A 20512-nucleotide genomic window follows, 5' to 3' on the forward strand; every position below is an offset into this window, starting at 1 on the left:
TCTCTGAAATATACTTTTCTATGGGAGAGAAACCAATTTATGCAAACAGTAATCTGATGCAATAGCAAGACTACATATACAATGGTACAGGCTCTTGAAAAATCCACACCCATGCAACATGTTGATTCCGATAACGACTCATCTGATTATGAAGTGATCTTTCAGGATGATTTCGCAGATATTGATAGTTCTTCTGATACCGAGGAAATCATGAATTCTGATTTTGATGAGGAGAGTAAACTGTTATGCTTGACAAAAATGAGATTCTCAGAGGTTGAGGCTTCAATAGCCATGGAGAGATGTGGTCCAGATTCATCAATTGCAGAATTGATAGATTTTATATGTGCTGCTCAAATGGCTAAGGCTGCTGACGCACTTCTTTCAGGAGAAGATAGGAAGCCATTATGCAATGACCCTAATTACAAGAAAAGGCAAAACTCGAGCTATGATTTTTGGAAAAGGAATAAGCAGAAGAAGCTTGAAAAGAAGCTTCTTAATGAAGACGATCATGCAGTTCATCTTTTAATTCCAATGATTGGTTCTGGGGTTCCTACCGAACCAGATCAGATAACTCAAAGAACACTTCCAGAAGATGCTATTGGGTCTCCTTATTTCTACTACGAGAACGTAGAACTTGCTCCAGTTAATGTTTGGACTGGAATATCACAGTACTTATTCGATGTAGAGCCAGAATTTGTAGATTCGAAGCATTTTCATTCTACTACACTGAAAAGGGGCTATATTCATAATCTGCCAATTGAGAACAGATTTTCTCTTATCTTGTTTTCTCCACGCACTATACATGATATTTTTCCATTGACAAAGAAATGATGGCCTTCCTAGGATCCAAGAACAAAGTTGAACTGTTTACAAACATGTACAGGAAGTGCCAAATTGACAGAAAGGATCCGCAAGGTTCTTGAAGCTTGTGACAATGAGCCACCTTCGAGTGTCCAGAAGTATGTTCTTGATGAGTGCTGAAAATGGAATCTGGTATGGGTTGGAAGGAATAAAGTTACTCCATTTGAACTTGATGAGGTGGAAATGCTTCTAGGTTTCCCTAAAAACTATACACGAGGAGGAGGATCTGCTAGAGACATGTTCCCCGGTGATATCAATGTCTTGTCTCTTTTCTCTGGAATCAGTGATGCAGAGGTTACCTTCTACTGTCTTGGTATACTTTTGAAAACAGATATGCAAGAACTGAATGATGATCGGTTGTAGCAATTGATGAGTAGATTTGGTGGATTCGACCTTGTTGTCGATGGCATCCAGCGTAACAACCTTAATGGAAGAAATAAACATTATCGTGATGAATTAGAATATTTTTGTTGGTGCATTTTCTTACAATGACTGCTACAGTGACTGTCTCTTCTGCTGCTCCAAAATATCCTACTCTTTTCGAATCATGGAAAGGTTTAATTGACAGTAAAACTGGTCATCTTCAATTTTTGGAATCCTGTAACCAATGTTACCCTATATAAAAGGCCTATAAGGGTAGATTCTGTTCCAATATCTTATTTTGTGCCATAAGTCCTCAAATTCAAATTCAGCAATCTTCTGAAGGACATAGTGGATATCATTTTGACAAAGAAAATGATCGGCATAGAAGAAGTAGCAATAAGACTTGAGCCAGTATCACGGTATAACCAGAGTGCAGGTAGTGACTTGTTCATGGCTCTATGATGTAATCTTCTAGAGAACATGAATTGATGGTTGGGGAAAATAATATGTCTGGTGATGCTTATCTCCCTCAGCATGAGATAAACGATAATCTTTCTTGATGAGCTACTAATAATGCCATAGGAGAGTGTCACAAGTTCAATTCTCCAGACTTTCTGGCTTTTTGGACCACTTGCCTTAAAAAATGTGAAGTGCTTCATTATTATGGCCTCGTTCATTCTTTTTCTACAACAGAGGTAGAATAAGCATCAACTTGCTTCAAGGACCTTTCTCATTTGAGACTGCCCTGTTTGAAAATGTTTTTTCCTCCTTTGTTTATTGAAGAATGAAAGAATTTTACAAATTATTGCCCTTCTCAGGTTCACAATAGAATCAGATCATAAACAATGAGTTTAATAAATATCAAATAAATCAACTACACTTTTAAATCATTCAAAAATCATAGTCCTATAGCAAGTGTCAAAATTATTGACTGATTTGAAGTGTAGGTTGATTCTGGTAAAGTAAGGTCTCTCAGGTTCTCAGGTTAGTCCAACATATATGTCTCTTTGGGCTTCCATTAATTTGAAGAAATGGTTGTTATGCTCATCTTGTAAATATGTTTCTCGTTTCCAGACTCTCATGAACGTCTTTGGGATGTGCGGTGTTTCATTAAGATCGTCTCTTATGTCATTGTTGCACCATTCATTATTCAAGCCACCTTTTTTAGGTTTTCAACTCGAATCCTCCTTTGGTTTCAAGATGTTATTTAAAAATTTACATCTTGAACCCCCCCTTTATCATTTTTCATATCATGCATTAAAGATTTTAAAAACCAATTTTTGCAAATAAAAATCAATCTTGGGAGGCGGAATGAATTCTAAAGATATCATCTTTTACTTAGAAATCCATGTATGATTAGAATGGACTTTTTCAGGTACGTAACGTAGGCCATGGCTTATGGTTACGAAAGAAATGGATAAAAAGGCCCAAATAAGTGTTTAAGGGTAATCAAACCAAGGATCAATTCATTCTGATGCCATCAATCTTGCCTTGCTTAACTTGGATATGCTTTGTTGGGGATTTTTCCATCATTTGGATCCCTCTAGACTGCCAAATTTTGGATTCATTTCCAATTTCTCATATCTTCATCATTTCTTGCTCTTCTTGTTTGTACTTGATCAACCTTGTAACTTGAGGCTCAATAAGTCACCCATCTTGATTCAATTTTCCTTTTTTTTTCTTTCTTTGCTGGATGACTATAATACTTCAATTGCTTTGAGCACCTCCTTTTCCTTTTGCATTTTGGAGGTTTTCCATTATTCTTAATTGGATTGATCTTCAAGCACTCTGTATTTGACGTACCTTGTAGTTCAAAACTTTCTTGACTTCATGGAAACTTGTCTTCGTAATAAAACTGTATTGACAATTTTTATTCTTGTGGGCAAATATCCTTCACTTTACCCCCCAATGTGGAGGGTGATATTTGGTTAGGGTTGAATCAGAAGAAAAATTATTCAGGCTCAAGTGGGGACAACAAAGGATATATATATATATATATATATTAAAGGATAAATGAAACAATGCCGTTCGTCATCTCATACACAGAAACCTTTGTAAAAAGAGGTATCTCCAGGGGGATGAATATTCAAGATTAATTTTACTTACATGAAAAATGTAATTAATGCATGATATATTTATTTCAATCAATCACTTTCCCCTTCTTCTTTGAGTATGTCCTAATCACTCGAAATTATCATCAATGAGTTGGTCCATGATGCCTCATCTCGTCTCTTCTTGCAGTAAAATTCACGGATAATTGAAAGTTTGGTTCTTTTGAGGTCTTTTGGTTTATGATGGTTTTGTGTTTGGAAGGATAAATGTGTGACTCTTAAAGTCATGTATATGGTGAAAGGGGTAATATCATAAACCAACCAACTCTATCCGAGAAGGTAAACATCTAGAGTTGATGCCTCAAAAACAAGTAGAGACATTTCTTCATAATCTCAGATAAATGTAGTGTCAGGATTTGGTTTTGGTAAGGGTCGAGTAATTGGCATTGGATGGGATATTGAAGATATAATTTTACCACTAGCCAATAGATCTATAACTCTTGAAAAATTAAAAGAATATTTAATCTACTTGATACTCAATAATCTCAAGATTAAAATTTGACTCCTTGCTCATAACCATAAAAGAAACACATATTTATTTATTGCACAAAAGGCGGAGAAAGGAACAAAAAACATATTCAAACAGGATGCTGAAAGTAGAAAGGTACTACAGTGGTAGATATCAACTTCCACTTGTTTATGCATCATGCCTCATTATTCCTATGGTGTTGGGTATGTAATAGGATCAGGGTTCTTTTCTTCATTTGCCCCTCATTTCTTGATCATTTCTTGTGTCAAAACCCCTTTGTCAACAAGCATCTCAATTTCTTTTAACAGTGGCCTACAATTTCCTGTAGAATGCCCCTTTACCCCCGGTGGAAATTACAAACACTATCTTGATCATAGCTATGAGCAGAAGGGTTTGATGTCACTTTAGTTTGTCTTGGTGTGATGTATTGACCTTTAACCAAATGAGGATACAAGTCTGAAATGGAAGTTTGGAACACTTTCAAAGTTTTTCTTGATCGCATGACTTTCTTTGGTCGATCCGAACAATTACTTGCTCTTTTTCTTTTGCAAGTGCGAGGACTCTGGATGCGACACTCATTCACATGATCAGCTTTTGCTTTTTGATCCGTTGGGCTCCTGGATGTGACTTTTGAGTTTTCTTCCTTGATTACATTCTCAATTAAATCTCCACTTGTCACAAGATTCTCGAATTCCTTTGTCGGATTTGCCTGCATTAACTCGAAGAAAGGCGATGGAAGGGAATCACGAAACATACGTGATATTTCTTCTTCTAATATGGGAGGTTGAACTTGTGCTACCACTCCTCTCCATCTTAAGGCATATTCTTGAAATCTTTCATTAGTTTTCTTCTTTACTCTTCGAAGATCCATACGTGTTGGAGCTAAGCCTTTAACATACTAATATTGTCCCAAAAATGCATCAGCTAGATCTACCCATCTCTTGATCTGTTCTTGGGTCAACTGATTATACCAGACTACTGCTGGGCCAACAAGGCTATCATGGAAAGAGTGAATTAACATATCATCATAACTTAAATATCCTTCCATTTTTCTGCAAAACATTCTCAAATGGATTAAAGGACAACTGGTTCCATCATATTTTTCAAAATTTGGCATTTTGAAATCATGGGGAATAACCAAATCTAGAACCAAACTGAGCTCTCTTGCTTCTAATTCTTTGTGGGAGGCATCAACACTTTTCATATTTTTGATTGTTTCATCCATCTTCTTGAATCTTTCCTCATACTGTGAATAATGAACAAGGCTATTCTTTGGGTTCAATTGGGATGCCCCAGAGTATATTATCTTTCTCAACTCTTCAATCTGATAGCATGGTTGCTCTTTAGCAGTTATCGCTTTTTTATCAGATGCCACACACTGAATAATTTGATTTGATCCATCTGGTACTGAATCTGATGTTTATTTCCTTATATCCTGAGGTAACCCTATCAATTGTTCTAGCCACTGATCTTGTAGTCCCTCATAAGATTGCTCCATTGTTTTCATGATGATGGTAAAGTAAAATGAATGAATGACCTTGGTTTTACTGTTACAAAACCTTTCATTAATTATTAACATGTTTTTAGAATTAATGTATATAACAATACTAAAACAATGTAATGTAAATGCGAAAATGCAAAAATAAGAATGCAAACTGTGTAATGCAAAGATGTAAAAAGTAAGAATACAAAATGAAAATGCACATATACAAAATGTAAATGCATGTATGAAAAGGTGTTACTCAAGAGTGATCATCTTAGAACAGATTTCATTGAACACAAAAGTTTCGGTACATCAAACAAAACTTTTACATGTAGGGAATAGCTTTCACTCCTAATTTCTCTATTTCACTTAAAAGCCAAACTAACTTCCACTCATACTTAGGTGTGGAGTTATCCATCTGCTTTAATTCTCTCGTGAAGTCAGCTAAGTCCACCAGCTTATGAGCCACATTGTTTGCTTGAGCAGCAGCTTCATTCATGACATTGTCTTTTTCCTTCATCCTTTGTGTCAATTCTCGAAGTTGTAAACAATGTTGTTCATTTTTTTTTTGTGAGAGAATCTTTATGTTCAAAAAGTTCTCGTACAAGATCTCCATAATCATCTAAACATTTCTTCAATGTCTTGTTCTTGTCTATAGTGGCTTCTAATTTAGTATCAATCTCATGCTGATGGATCTGATATGATGCTTCCATATTGGTCATAGCACTATTCAACACTTGATTTTTGACTTGACATCTTTTCAATTCACTAACAAACGTATTGCATCTTTCTTCTGTAACTCGTAAATCATGAGAAAACTTATTGGCTTGTCCTTCATATATGTTACAGTTCTTCTTCAGTTTGGTGACCCCTGTTATCCACTCTTCTAGGGTGTTCCCTATATCAGTATTTTGAAAGGCTTGACTGACCTTCTGGAAATCTTCCTGTATGCTTTCCATTTTGGTGCTCAATTTATCGTTTTGATCATTCAAATGACATATTTGGGCTTCGAATCTCAGCAAATCTTCTTCCTTCTGGATGTCCCTACTGATGCTATTACCTTTGAATACATTTGGTGTTGATCTGGCAGGATCTTCAATTACCAAACTAGGTTGATCATTTATCATAAACTGCAAGATTCCCTGATCAAAAAGACTTTGGACTCGACGTTTGAAGGCAAGACAATTCTCAATGGTATGTCCTTGAGCTCCGGCATGATATTTACAATAAACGTTGATGTTATACCAATTTGGATACGGAGGTTGGAATGGTTTTATGTAATATGGAGCTACTTCTCATGCTTCAAGTAACTTTTCATACAACTCTTTATATGATATAGGTATAGCATCAACATGAGAACCGCCTTTTGTCTTGGATTGAACCTGAGTTTTAGATGCCGGGAGCAGACTAAACTTCGATGATTTCAGGTTACATGATTTCTTCTCTTCTCTGGGAGCTTTTACAGTGGTCACCATTTCTTTGGTATCTCCAGATGACTTGTGAATACGAATGATGACTGTCTGTAATTTCTCAAATTGGTTAGGATCAGAAGTCCTTTGCATATCTGAAATTGCAGGATTATTAAGCTTTCTCTCTTTCTGTGCAGGAATCTCTTCTCTTTTGGCCAAAACAGATATTCTATCCATCATCTTGGACATCTGCTCTCTTATTTCTCGTATCTCCTCTTGCTCCTTAATGGACACATGATCTCTAGGTGCATAGCTCTCTTCTATCCTCGGAGTTCCCTCGGGATGTCTTTTCTTGGTCGCATCATATTTTGTTTGATCATAAAACTTTTTGTCCATTTACGATTTCTTTCCAATATGATGAACAGTCTTTCAAGTAAACACCTTTTAGTTATGCCATGATCATGCAATGTAAACAAAAGAAATCAATATGAACAGATTAGAGCAATGTAATATGCATAAAAAAATAAGAAAAAATATAATAGTCAGTACCAACTAATGGAAAAAATCTATCTATCAAGGTATAAATCTTAACCTCATGCTTTCTAGTTCCATGCTTTGTTTGGAAAATTTATCCTAACCGCATGATTTCTAGTTCGCATGCATTTATTCAGGAAAAAGAAAAGGAAATAAATTAAATTAAAAGCTAGAGCTTATTTCTCCTTTGTGTATACCTATGAACAGAGGTTCAGTATTGTCTTAGAAGAATTTCTAGGGTTCATTATATGCAGAGTTTCAGTTCTAGGAGTCAAGGTACTCGAATTGTCCTTGTTGATGCCCCTTGGGCTGTCAAACCCTCAATCCTAGTCCATTACAGACTTAAGCGGATCGAGTTCAATTCGAGGGGACACATTTATCTATGCCTGACACGGAGAATAAATTCTCACGAAGACATAGAGCATATAAACCCCGAAAGTTACTTGCTAGGTCTGACACGGAGAATAAATTCCCACGAAGACGTCGCTTTCACTCCCACTTAAAAGGGACAAGCTTGATTAGAAATCTTATGTTATGCAATGCAAGTGCTGTGTGTGAGGAGAAATGTTCAAACCTCTAACAGATAAATAAATAATGAAATAAAATGCTTGCAAATAAAATGAAATAATATATATAAATACTATGAAAATAATAAGTATATATAAAAAAAAATTGAAAACAAATAATTATAAATTAAATATATGAATTTTTAATTTATAATTAATAGAGACAATTTATAATTGATTTTAAAAGCTTGAAAGGATCTCCAGCGGAGTCGCCAAGCTGTCGTAACCGGTTTTCGTCTGGGCACGAATTTTTTTTACTTTGTGGGAAAAGTGATGTGAATAAATGGTTTTTAAAATAATTTGGGAGTTGCCATCGGCCTTTTGGGTCAGGTAGGTCGAATACCTAAAAATTATCTTTAAAAAGAGTTTTTAAGAAAACATCAGTTAAAAGATGAACTGATCTGCGTTTATAACCAAAAATTCTTTCTTTTTAATAATAAAAAGGGATTCGTGGTCGGTTACGTTTAGGGAAGGATTAGCACCCCTACAACGCCCAAAATTGGTACTTTTTAATTATAAATTGTCTCTATTATTAGAAATTTAAAAATTCAAAGATATATTTAATTATATTATTTCAAATTTTATTACTATAATTTTTAAGAAAATATATTAATTTAAATATATTTATAAAAATATTTATTTATTTAGAAATATCAGAAAAGGACTTCTAGGTGCTTTAAGACAGCTCTTTTCTTCGATATTAAAAAATAAATAAATGACTAAAACATTTTCTTAAGATAATAAAAATTTATTTTAATATAGTAAGATATTTATTTATTCAAAAATATAAGAAAAGGGCTTCTAGGTACCTAAAGACAACTCTTTTCTTCAATATTAATAAATAAAAATAAATTTTAAAATTTTAATAATTTAAATGAAACTAAATTATAATTTTTATAATGTTTAATTATTTAAAATACCAGAATAGGACATCCAGTTGTTTTAAGACTGCCTTTTTCTTTGATATTGAAAATAAATAAACATTATTATTTAAAAGAATATAGTTATATATTTATATGAATAAGATAATAATAAAATAATTATAAAAATAAATAATTTAAACATATAAAATTAAAATATAAATAATAAAATTAAATATAAAAAGTAATAAAACTTATAACTAAAATTAGTGACTAAATTATGACATATCAAGATTAAATGCTCTAGTTTGAAATATTATAAAAAACTAGGTGTTACTAATGTAATTAATCCTTAATTAATTAATTAGAGGTCAAAATAAAAGTTATTAAAGTTATAAGGACTAAATACGGTATTTACCCTAAATATATATAAGTATACAGGCTAGGACTAAATTATAAACTAAATAAAATCGAAAGACCGAATTAAAAGGTTCAAGATTTGATTTCAGTGACCAAAATGAAAAGTTACAAAACTGTGATGGCAGCGGGTATGGTTTACCCACGCGAGAAATTACATATATACCCCTTCCCCAAAACAGCGTCGTTTGGGGAGGGGTTTTAAAATCCCAGCCCTTCTCATTTTCTCTCTTCTGGTTCTCTCGTCTCTCTTCTGGTTCTCTCTCTCTAACGAGAGAACCATAATTCTCTGCTTTCTCTCTAGCTTCCCTCATCGAAGGGAAGCCAATCCCGGCCGGTAGCCTTAAACTGTCGCCAACCTCACCGCCGGCCACCGCATCCGGTGGCCGGAAAATATCATTTTTACACCAAAATGTAGATCGGACCGTCCTAATGACGGTTCCGGTGTCTTTTTTCCTTAAATGGCTCCTGATCGGAGTAGATCTATGAAAATACCTTCGGTATTTTCTGTTCTCCGGCGATGTTTAGTGCTTCCGGCGATGGTCAAGGCTCCAAGGGTAAGTTTCTTTCTTCTTTCTTTGTTTTTTGTTTTGGTTCACTGCTTGTAGTGGGTTCTCTTTCTTTGTGTGTTGCCGTCGTTGTTCTTGCTTTGTGTCTTTGCTTGCTGTGTGTGTGTTCTGTCTTGCAGGTGGGGTGGCTTTTATAGCCACTATCGAGGCTCTCGTTGGACCGGTCCCAGAGATGAATTCTGGTGAGTCACCAAACTATGTGGTGACTCACCCCATAGCTGCGACGTGGACGGTAGGCGTGGTGTTTCTGGAGTCTTCGTAGAGGGTGGCTTCGTGGCACTGACGGCGGCGTGGCAACAGCTAAAGCGTCAACGTGGAGGTGGCGGCTGAGCAGAGGCGGCGGCTGGCCTTCTGGAATCTTGGAGGCGGCTGGGGGCTAGGGTTTGAAAACCCTAGCTAAAACCCCAAATGTTTAGGGTTTCTGGTTGGTCTGGGATTTGAATGTAATTGGGCTGTGATTTGGGCTTTGTAATATTTAATAAATAATAAATAATATTACTATTAATAATAGTAATAATAATAATAATAATAATAATAATAATAATTTTAATAATAATAATTTTAAATTTAAAATGAAAAAAGTGATGTCTACATATACAAATGGTCACATGACTATAGGATGTTGCTTTGTTGAGTCTCCAACTATTAAAAGTTACAAAATGATTCTTTGATTATAAGGCGTTATTTTGTTGAATCCACGAACTATTAAACGTTATAAAATGATCATTTGATTATCCATATGTTCCAAACTTGTCATTTTCTGTTAAAAAAACGGTGATCGTCTGAGCTAGACGTTAACCTTCTGATTGAGATATGATAAAATAATATTTTAATGACATATGTTGACATCGTCGTTGCTTTCAAGTATTGACTCACTAACATAATATTTCAAGCACTAGCTCGAAGACATAATGTAAACGATGAGCCAATCAACAAAATACAACTCAAACGATTCTAGGATAAGATTTTATCATCTTCTAGTCAACAAGTTAACGTTTAACTCGGATGTCCTCCAATTTTTTAACGAAAAATGAAGAGTTTTGAATATATAAATAGTTGGGTGACTATTTTGTACTTTTAATAGCTGGGGGCTCAACAGAATAACATGTTATAGTTTAGAAACCATTTTGAAACTTTTAATAGTTATTGGATTTAACAAAGTAGAATCGTATCGTTGGGACATTTGTATATTTTACCCTAATTTATAAACAAAAGTGATTTACCTATTCAAATTCAGATTATTCAAAAAATAATACAGATGTCCAATAGTATGACACTAGCCAAATCACTCTCATCCCTTAGTTTCATGAATCTTCTATATATATAGAGAGAGAGAGAGAGTCATCTTCCTCGACATATATGGAGGTCCGGATCCTCCATAATTTTTCCAATCCGAAACTCTAAATTATTATTTACTTTTTGTTTTAATTCGATATGTATATCTCTTGCGTAGATTACTCGAATATTTTCTGACATCTGTAGATTTTGAATTTTTTTTGTTTCAATTATTTATTCAGATTTCTGAAGCTCTTTTACATGAGTCAACGGACAGATTTTCCAGCATTGGACAAAGATGAAATCATCATCATCTCTCAAATTAAACTGCAAAGGGAATTATGGTATCCAGAATCCACAGGGTCGTGTTTTATGGACAAAGCATACATAATGCAACTCCCTTGGATTACAAAGAAGATAACCCAAGACAAAGACTCTATAACCTACTACACAAGGCTTTTTCACATAAATAGTATAAGTACTGATGTCATTTCCACTTCGATTAGTTGGAGGCCTTTCGGCTTTCAACTTTCCTCTGTGCAGCTTCGAATTCTTCTTCAGAAGGTTCAGAATCTGCATTACCCCATATTTAGACACCAGTGATGAAAACATGGAATCAAACCGGTCTTTCCTTTCACTTCTGCGCTGAGATATAATCACAAACAGATCTGATTCTGACTGTTTAGCTGACCTGTTAAACATCCAAGAAAAACCCTAATATTTCTACATCACAACAAAGTTAAATATCCGTAAGTGTAGGGAAAATACGCATTACAAGAGTACTCACTTTTCTTTTCTTCTCAAGGGACTGGTAAGGGGCTTTATTTCAGATACTTTCTTTGCCCATTTCTGATAGGCTTTGGTTTCTTTCAATTCTCCTAATTAGCCAAAAGAAAGGGCAAAATCATTGAAACATCAGCATCAACTAGAAGCTGTAAGAATTTAATAGGCCTCAGAATCATGCACATCCTAATAGTCAATCTAGCTCATCCATTTTTAAAATAGCTATGAAGTGGAGCAATGCTTTGATTGTGTAAATAAAACTTGGAAGAAAGACTCACTCACTAGCAGCAATTGCCTCATCAAGCAAATCCTTGAAACGGTGTGAGTCAAGCTTAGGATCTAAACAAAGCATCTAACAGAAGAGCCTGTCGAAAAAGATTAGAAACAATCAGGAAGGCGTAATGGAAACACACACATACACTGCCTGCCTTATTCATATTGCCCCTGCACTTCTTATAAAGATCAAATATATCTTTCTTTTCAGATTCAAATCCTCTATAGTTTGCTTCGAACTCTTCAATATCAGCCTCAGTGACCTGGGGTTGATTGATTAAACCATAGTGAATGAAATGGAACTAAAAGCCAAAATTCTAGTTAACACAAAGGGAAGTGGAGTCAACAAAGGATGCTACCTTCTTATACATAGTCCTGAAAAAGGTTTTTAAATTCTCAACAATATCCCCAACAAGGCCATGATCAACAAAATGATAAACTTAGAGTTTGTTCGTTGAATGTAGGAACATTAAATGCTAGGCTGCTGGAGTTGACCGACGTACTTAGTAATAGGAAAATAGATTTTGCTTGTATTCAGGAGACTAGGTGGAAAGGGGCTCGCGCCAGAGAGTGTAATGGGTACAAATTGTGGTATTCAGGCGTAGATAACGCTAGAAATGGGGTGGGTATCTTGGTATCTTCTAGGCTCAAGGAAAATGTAGTTGAAGTTTGTAGATACCGGGATAGGATCATGATGATTAAGGTTATTATAGAAGCGGAAGTGGTGAATATCCTTTCAGTGTACGCCCCACACGTTGGCCTAGGGGAGAGGGAGAAACGTTGCTTCTGGGATCAATTAGATTATGTACTTAGGAGTATTCCGGAGAACCAAAGAGTTTTCATAGGGGGAGACTTCAATGACCATATAGGTAGTGCAACTGACGGGTATGACGGTGTTTATGGGGGTTTTGGTTGTAGGAACGAGGAGGGTCGAACGTTGCTTGAATTTGCTACTGCACACGATATAGTGGTCACTAACTTCTTCTTTAACAAGAGAGATGTAAACTTGATTACGTTCCATAGCGGGTGACATTGTACCCAAATCGACTACATCCTGATTCGAAATCAAGATCGATGGGCTTGCATTGACTGTAAGGTGTTCCCTGAAGAGGCATGTGCATCACAACACAGATTGTTGGTTTTGGTGTTCTGTGTACGCCACGAACGGAGCACTCATAGAAGGGCTGAACTTGGTAAACCTAGGATCCTTTGGAAGAACTTCCATGGAGCAACAGCTGATCACTTTAGGAGTAAGGTTTTGTCTATTATAGGTTTTGGAACTACAAACTCAAATAATGCAGATATATTATGGAAAAATATGGCAAATTCCATCAGAGAGGTAGGCAAAAACACACTTGGGTTGTCGACATGGAAGGTCAAGGAACATAAAGAATCGTGGTGGTGGAACGACGAAGTACAAACTAAGGTGAAGACAAAGCAAACTTGCTTCAAGGAGTTTCTACAATGCAATGACGACGAAGAAAGATCGAGAGTTAAACAAAGATACAAGAATGCAAAGCGAGAAGCCAAGAAAACAGTGGCTAAAGCAAAGGATAAGGCATACGAGGAAATGTACAAGAGATTAGACACCAACGATGGACAAAACGACATCTTCAGGCTTGCAAAATCCAGGGAAAATAGAAAAAATGATATAGGTAACATTAGGTTTATTAAGGACAACAATGGTGTTCTTTTAGTGAAAGATCATGATATTAAGAGGGTTTGGGATAGTTACTTCTTTGGCTTGTTTAATGAAGGTTCCTCTCCCTGTAGAGAAAGTACTGTTGATGGGTCAGCCGACCATCATACTACGGCCAATGACTGCCCTACAAGTAGGATTGGGTTTGAGGAAGTCAAAATGGCTCTTAGAAATATGGGGAGGGACAAAGTTATCAGTACAGATCAAATTCCTATCACTGTGTGGTTGGCACTAGGAGATGAGGGAGTTAAGTGGTTGACCAACATCTTTAATATTATTTTAGAGATTGCTAAGATGCCAGAGGAGTAGAGAGAGTCTACGGTGATTCCAATCTATAAGAATAAAGCAGATCCCCAACGTTGTGGCAACTACAGAGGTATTAAACTACTCAGCCATACAATGAAGCTATGGGAAAGGGTGATAGAGGCTAGGTTGAGACAGGTTACTAGGGTTTCGGAAAACCAATTTGGATTTATGCCAGGCAGGTCGACTATGGAGGTGATTCATCTACTTCGACGGCTTAAGGAGAAATATAGGGAAAAAATAGAGATCTTCACATAGCGTTCATTGACGTTGAGAAGGCATATGATAGTGTTCCCCGCGAAACGATATGGAAGACCTTAGAAATGAGACGGATTCCAACTGCTTCTATCCGGGCGATTCGTGATATGTACTGTAGATCTACTACATATGTTAGGACTACAGTTAGCGACACCGAGGCTTTCCTGGTAGAAATCAGACTCCACCAGGGGTCGGCTCTTAGCCCTTACATCTTCGTATTGATTATGGACAACATCTATTGTACGACACCTGACGGTGTCCTATGGTGTATACTTTTCGCTGACGACATTGTCCTAGTTGCTGAAACAAAAACTGAGCTGAATAGTAGACTGGCTACCTAAAAGACTGCTTTGGAAGAAAAAGGTCTAAGGATCAATATTGAAAAAACAGAGTATTTATGTTCAAACTTCAGTGGGAACCAAAATGATGAAGATGTAGAAGTATGTATCGAAGGACACGTTCTCCCCTCAAATGATAATTTTAAGTACCTAGGGTCTATGATACATAAAGATGAAGGTGTAGATGATGACGTTACACACCGTATAAAGACGAGATGGCTAAAATGGAGGGTTGCTACTGGAGTTTTGTGTGACAAGAAAGTGCCTCTAAAACTTAAGGGAAAATTTTTATAGAATGACAATAAGGACAGCGCTGCTGTATGGATCAAAATGTTGGGCAGTCAAGAAGGATCATGTAAGGAGGATGGAGGCCACAAAAATAAGAATGTTTCGATGGGCATGTGGTAAGACTCTGTGGGTCATGACACCAAACTCTTCTATTAGGATGTCCTTAGGGGTGGTGCTAGTATCCGAAAAATTGAGGGAGGGAAGACTACGGTGGTTTGGGCATGTCCTTAGGCGAAAACTGTCGGATACGGTCATGAGGGTAGAGTCAATTACAGTCGACGGTGCCAGAAAGAGATGACGACCAAGGTGGAAGTGGGAAGACTGCTTGAGATCTGATTTGAAGGATCTAGCCCTTACCGAGGACATGACCTCTGATAGGAAAGTATGGAGACTTAAGACCAGGGTAACCGAGTAGTGCGGGTCACAACCATAGGGTGTAACATCTTTTGTCTTCTTTCTAATGCCTTTGTAGTAATTTCCATGACTTCTATTTTTTTATACGTTTCTGTCTTTGGAATTTATGAGGGCTAAGAACTATGGTAGCGAAGTTATGTTGCCTTAGTTTAGGTTTTAACCCATTTGACTTTATACCTTCTCATAGCTTGCTATCGTTGACTTCTGTGTATCATTCTCTTCAGGTCTTCTTTTTAAATTTGTCTGGGTCTTACGTTTCTGTCTATATGCAGAGATTTTTACGCAGTGATTTATTTGCAAGGATTACTTCCCAATACATATGCGCATATGAAGACTACATATGAAGATTGTTCAACGATGTATTTATTTATTTATTTATACATGCATTACATTTTAGCATTATTTTTAATTTCCTGACTGCCGGAGGTCTTCCACGGAAGCTGCTCTCAACCTGGTATTGAGGGCAATCTACTACCCTACCTCCTCTTTACCCCATAGCATATGGGAATAGGGTTTTGTTGTTTGTTGTATTGTTTATGTCATTATCTTTTTAATTTTTAATTATAGTATTAAATTTTAATTTTAGTGTAAATTTTTTATTACAAGTGTGTAATTATTATAGTAGTAGTTATATTTTCATGCAATTATATTTGAGTGTCGAAACACTTTCTTAATATTATGTTAAAACTTAAAACTTATATAATTGCGTAATTGCAATTTGTAGTACCAAATATGATATAAACAATAATAATATAATTATAATATATCAATCAAACATAACTAAGAAATTAAACTTCTTTATAATTAATCCTTTTTTATTACCCTAATTTTTTTAGTTTCTCTCATTTGTGGTGTGCAATTCATACTTCTTCTTTTCATCTTTTTTGATTGGCACGGACACCTACTTTGACGTTGGTTGTCGATCGTTTATATTTTTTATTGTCATTTTATTTATTTATAACACATCTTTATTTTTCGTTTGTTTTTAATTTTCAATAAGTCTACCTTTATGCCACGTTTTCATCTGCCTTTATCACCACGACTGATCAAGATGACGCTTATCTGTTGTTATGCTGAAATTCCCTACTTTGGACCATCGGGTTGGATTTGGATACTTGACTTGCATTCGTGGATAGTTTTTTCACATCGTTCGATTCTGATTTGTGGTTTCGTCGATGGTCTTTCGATAGCTTAATCACCTTTTGTGGTTCGTTTGCCAATGTAATCAGATCTGTTTGTATCGATCCTTGTTCGAGTTTTTGGTTACATTTTTTAATCTTTCCTTGTATGGTCCTTACGTGATCTTAAGTTGCTAATTTAATGTCAATAATTTTGTGAAGTAACTTGTAATGTTCAAAGTTTTGAGAGAAAGAAAAGAAAAACCGGTCACTAAGCCAACCCTTAAGGGATTATTTTAATATAATAGGTATACATAAGATAATCTAATTCAATATATTAGGAATAATTCCTCCATGTCCAGTAACATCTTATTTTTACTGATAACAATAATTTTAATAATAATAAACAATCAAACAATGTCAGTGAAAAGGGACACCCAACGCCCATTGTCGTTTTATAGAAGAAACTTATGGAAAAAGCAAAATTACATTTATTGTTAGTTTAATTTAATTAATCAAGTTTTGGTGCAACAATCTTATATTTATTATTCAAAATAATAATCAACATTTATGTCAATTTTGACGATTCTACTGTGATATATATCACTCATAAATATGAGAATTGATCGATTGAAGTATTTAATATGTTTTAGAATTTTTATTTAAATATCATTGAATAAAAATTAATATAAAAATAATATTTATTTTTCATGAAAATTTTAAATAAGAAAAATTATGGATGAAAAAAACTTTTATTAATATCGAATAAAAATTATAAAAAATTATAATTACCGACTTAGTTTAATCTTAATCTCTAATATATATATTGCAAATGAAATTTGCATAAAAGAAAAGATATAGTATTAGGTTATTGGTTGACTAAAAGGTTTCGTAGGTGCCCACAAGCCGTAACCTAAAAGGCAATAAAGGGAAATTGCTAATGTAAGTTTTGCACATTTTCTCAACCTAAGTTTGATAGGAAATTTGACGTACCAAAAGAGACGCCTATAAATCCAAAAGCCAAATACAGTCCCAACCTCAAATCTCCTCATTCGCTTAGTTTCCGTAGGTGAATTTAGGGTTAAGTCGTCAATGGCAGGATTTGGAGTATCTGCAACTCATCATCACATCATGGTGGCAATGTTTGTTGTAGTGGTGTGTTATGTATCTAGGATCATGGCACAGGATATAGCTCCCTCCCCGGCAATGGACACCGGGTCTGGCCTTACTTTTCCGGCTTCTGGTGTGTTGCTGTGTTCTTCCATGCTGGTATCTTTGTTTGCAGTATTGTTGTTGCAATGAATATTAATGTTTGAAGACTATGACATGCACCACCCTTTCCACTTATGGGCTATTAATGATTTTCAATTTCCGATTCCAAAGTTTTAGACATGTTTGTTGTGGTATATGTTTGGATGTATATACATATACATATGTGGTCGGTTTTCAAACATAAATAAATGATGGGTTGTGATCCATTTCTTTTGTAGCATATGTAGTTTGGTTTTGTTTATATGCTGATTGTGATTATTATTGTTGTCGTCGTCGTGAAAATGCTGCTAAAGACGTTTTGCCAAATGTTTTTTTCCCTTTGTTAAGAAGAAATTGTTTATAAATTAATTGGACATATGAGTTAAGATCAAGAGTAAAGCGTTCTTTTCTGAGGATATGATTGGAGAGGGACGGGGATTTCTCGTACTTCACTCCACTTCTTTTTTAAAATTTTCAAAATTTTGATATTATAAAAAATAATATTTAGAATTTATTTTTTAATAGAAGATGCCACTTTCAACTTAAAGAAAAAGAAAATATTTAGAATTATAATAAATGTTTATAATTATAATCGTAAACTAAATATATAATCAGAATATTTTTTTATAACCAATAACATAAAAAAAAATTAGTCACTTAAGATCATACAACTATACAAGAAAAATGTTAAAAACTTAACCAAAAAGTTTGAAAAAAATATAGATATGAACAAATTTTGCTACATCTGCAAATGAATCACAAAAGTGATCAAGCTACCAAAACATTACCTAAAACCCCAAATTAGAGTTGGATGACATGAGAAAACTATCAACGAATGCAAACAACATATCCAAATATAATTCAAAGGTCTAAAGTAGAGAAACAAATAACCACCATCTTGATTAGTCTTTAAGATGTCAAATCCAATCATGGGGTAGTTCTACGGTACGATAGCCTAATTTAAGGTTAATGAACGACAGGGAATGGACGCAACCTAAAATGATATAAAAAATATAGCATTTTCCGTTCGGCGCAAGCTAAAATGTTAATTTTTTTCTAATTTTTCAGTTGAATTGAAAATGTTATAAAGAACGTAACGTTTTCATTTACCAACCGAAAACGTTTTGAAGAAGATAACATCTTTTGTTCAAACGGAAATGTTAGTAAAAAGTTAACATTTTAGGTTGTGTTCAAAATGTTATGTTTTTTATAACATTTTTTGTTGCACATATTCTTTGTCGTTCCTTATTCTTGAATTAGGCTATCATTTCTTAGGTTTTCCTCCAACCATGAGAAAAAAGATATAGAATAAGAAAGTAAAGAAAATCAAGAAATATTGGCGGCAACAACCAACATCTGTGAAAAATTATTTGATGGACCCGAGTCACCACGTCATTTATGGTCTCAGTGAATGAGAGTCACAAATTTTAAAATAACTTCCAAATAACTACACTTTTTATTTACATTTACGAAAGTGATGAAGATTCACCTTAAAAAATGATTTGAACAAATATTATTGGCTAATACCACAAATGACGTGGTGAGCTGAGACCATGTAATAATTTTTCAACGTCTAGGGTTTTTTTTAAAAACCTTATAACCGTTGCACAGTTTCTTGATTTGAATAATTCACTTAATATTTATAATTTATTTACAAACATATTTTCAGCATATATCTTTTTAATAGTATCCGAAAAAATGTTACATATAATAATAATATATATACCCATAACAAATGTTACATACATGTTATTTTAATAATAACTGACGTGTGTACTAAAAAATTCTAACTTATCTGACTTTATTAAAAAAACTATTCTGTCAAAACAATATAACTATTAATCTTTTCTCAATCAATATTTTAATTTTATTTATATCTATAATCATTCTAGTTGAGTTTAGATATATTCGTTATTATTCTATTAAAAATGCGTTCATTTATGATTTGTACTAGTTGATTTCGTTTGTGATCATATGAATTAACTCTGATCATAATCATACGTAGCACATATAATTATGAATTCTTACATTAACTGATCACAAAGTTAAAAGAAAATTAAATAAATAGGGTTAAAATTATAAATAATTAAGGAGTAAAGATTCAAACTTAATTTTGATGTGCGTTTTACGACTTCAAATTTATTTTGATCTAATGAAGGATCTGTTAGTTCAACTAAGAGCTCCTATTGACCTACAATTAGTTTGACCAGGAAATGTCATAGAGAGTTTTTTAGGATTAAAAATAAGAAAAAATATTGATGATTGATGAATTGGGCTTTAAAAACAAATAATAATAAAAATAATAATAATATACATGGATTAAGGTGATTGTTGTAGCATTATCAATGTGACACGATCTTTTTTTTTTAAGGAAGAATAACTTATATTCCAATAGCATCATCAATGACAAGTTGTTTAATACAATCAGGTTCATTTAGGAAAAATCAGACTGGATTGTGGTTCGATAATGTCCATTGTGCTAACGTGTGAGCAACTCTATTTGCTTCCCTACTAACATAGTGCACTTTGAAAGACGGGTAGTCAAGAAGAAGCGATCTAGCCTCATTGAGCAACAATACAACTGTAGAAATGTCCTAGGTCTTGTTCTGGGTCTGGTTAGACAACATGTACACAATCGATATGGCATCGCCCTCAATAATAACATTGTTCCACCCGTTCTCAGTAGCAAAGCGAATACCTTGAGAGAATGTCGTAGCTTCAGATGATTCGGCCGTAAAGGGAGGATCAATCTTCCTTGCCAATCCCCCAAGGACCATGCCATGTGCGTCTCTGGCCACAACTCCAATGGCGGCTAAGTGTGATTCTTTACTAAATGTTGCATCCACATTAATCTTGATCAGTCCCTGCAT

The 20512-nt window shown here is 34.6% G+C and overlaps 1 pseudogene; it reads right to left on the minus strand.

Moving 5' to 3' along the window:
• Positions 1-11419: 11419 nt before the first annotated feature.
• LOC120151845 lies at positions 11420-20512 on the minus strand (annotated as a pseudogene).

This window comes from Hibiscus syriacus, unplaced genomic scaffold, assembly GCF_006381635.1.
Source record: "Hibiscus syriacus cultivar Baekdansim isolate YM2019G1 unplaced genomic scaffold, ASM638163v2 tig00002840_pilon, whole genome shotgun sequence".
Classification (NCBI taxonomy): Eukaryota; Viridiplantae; Streptophyta; class Magnoliopsida; order Malvales; family Malvaceae; genus Hibiscus; species Hibiscus syriacus.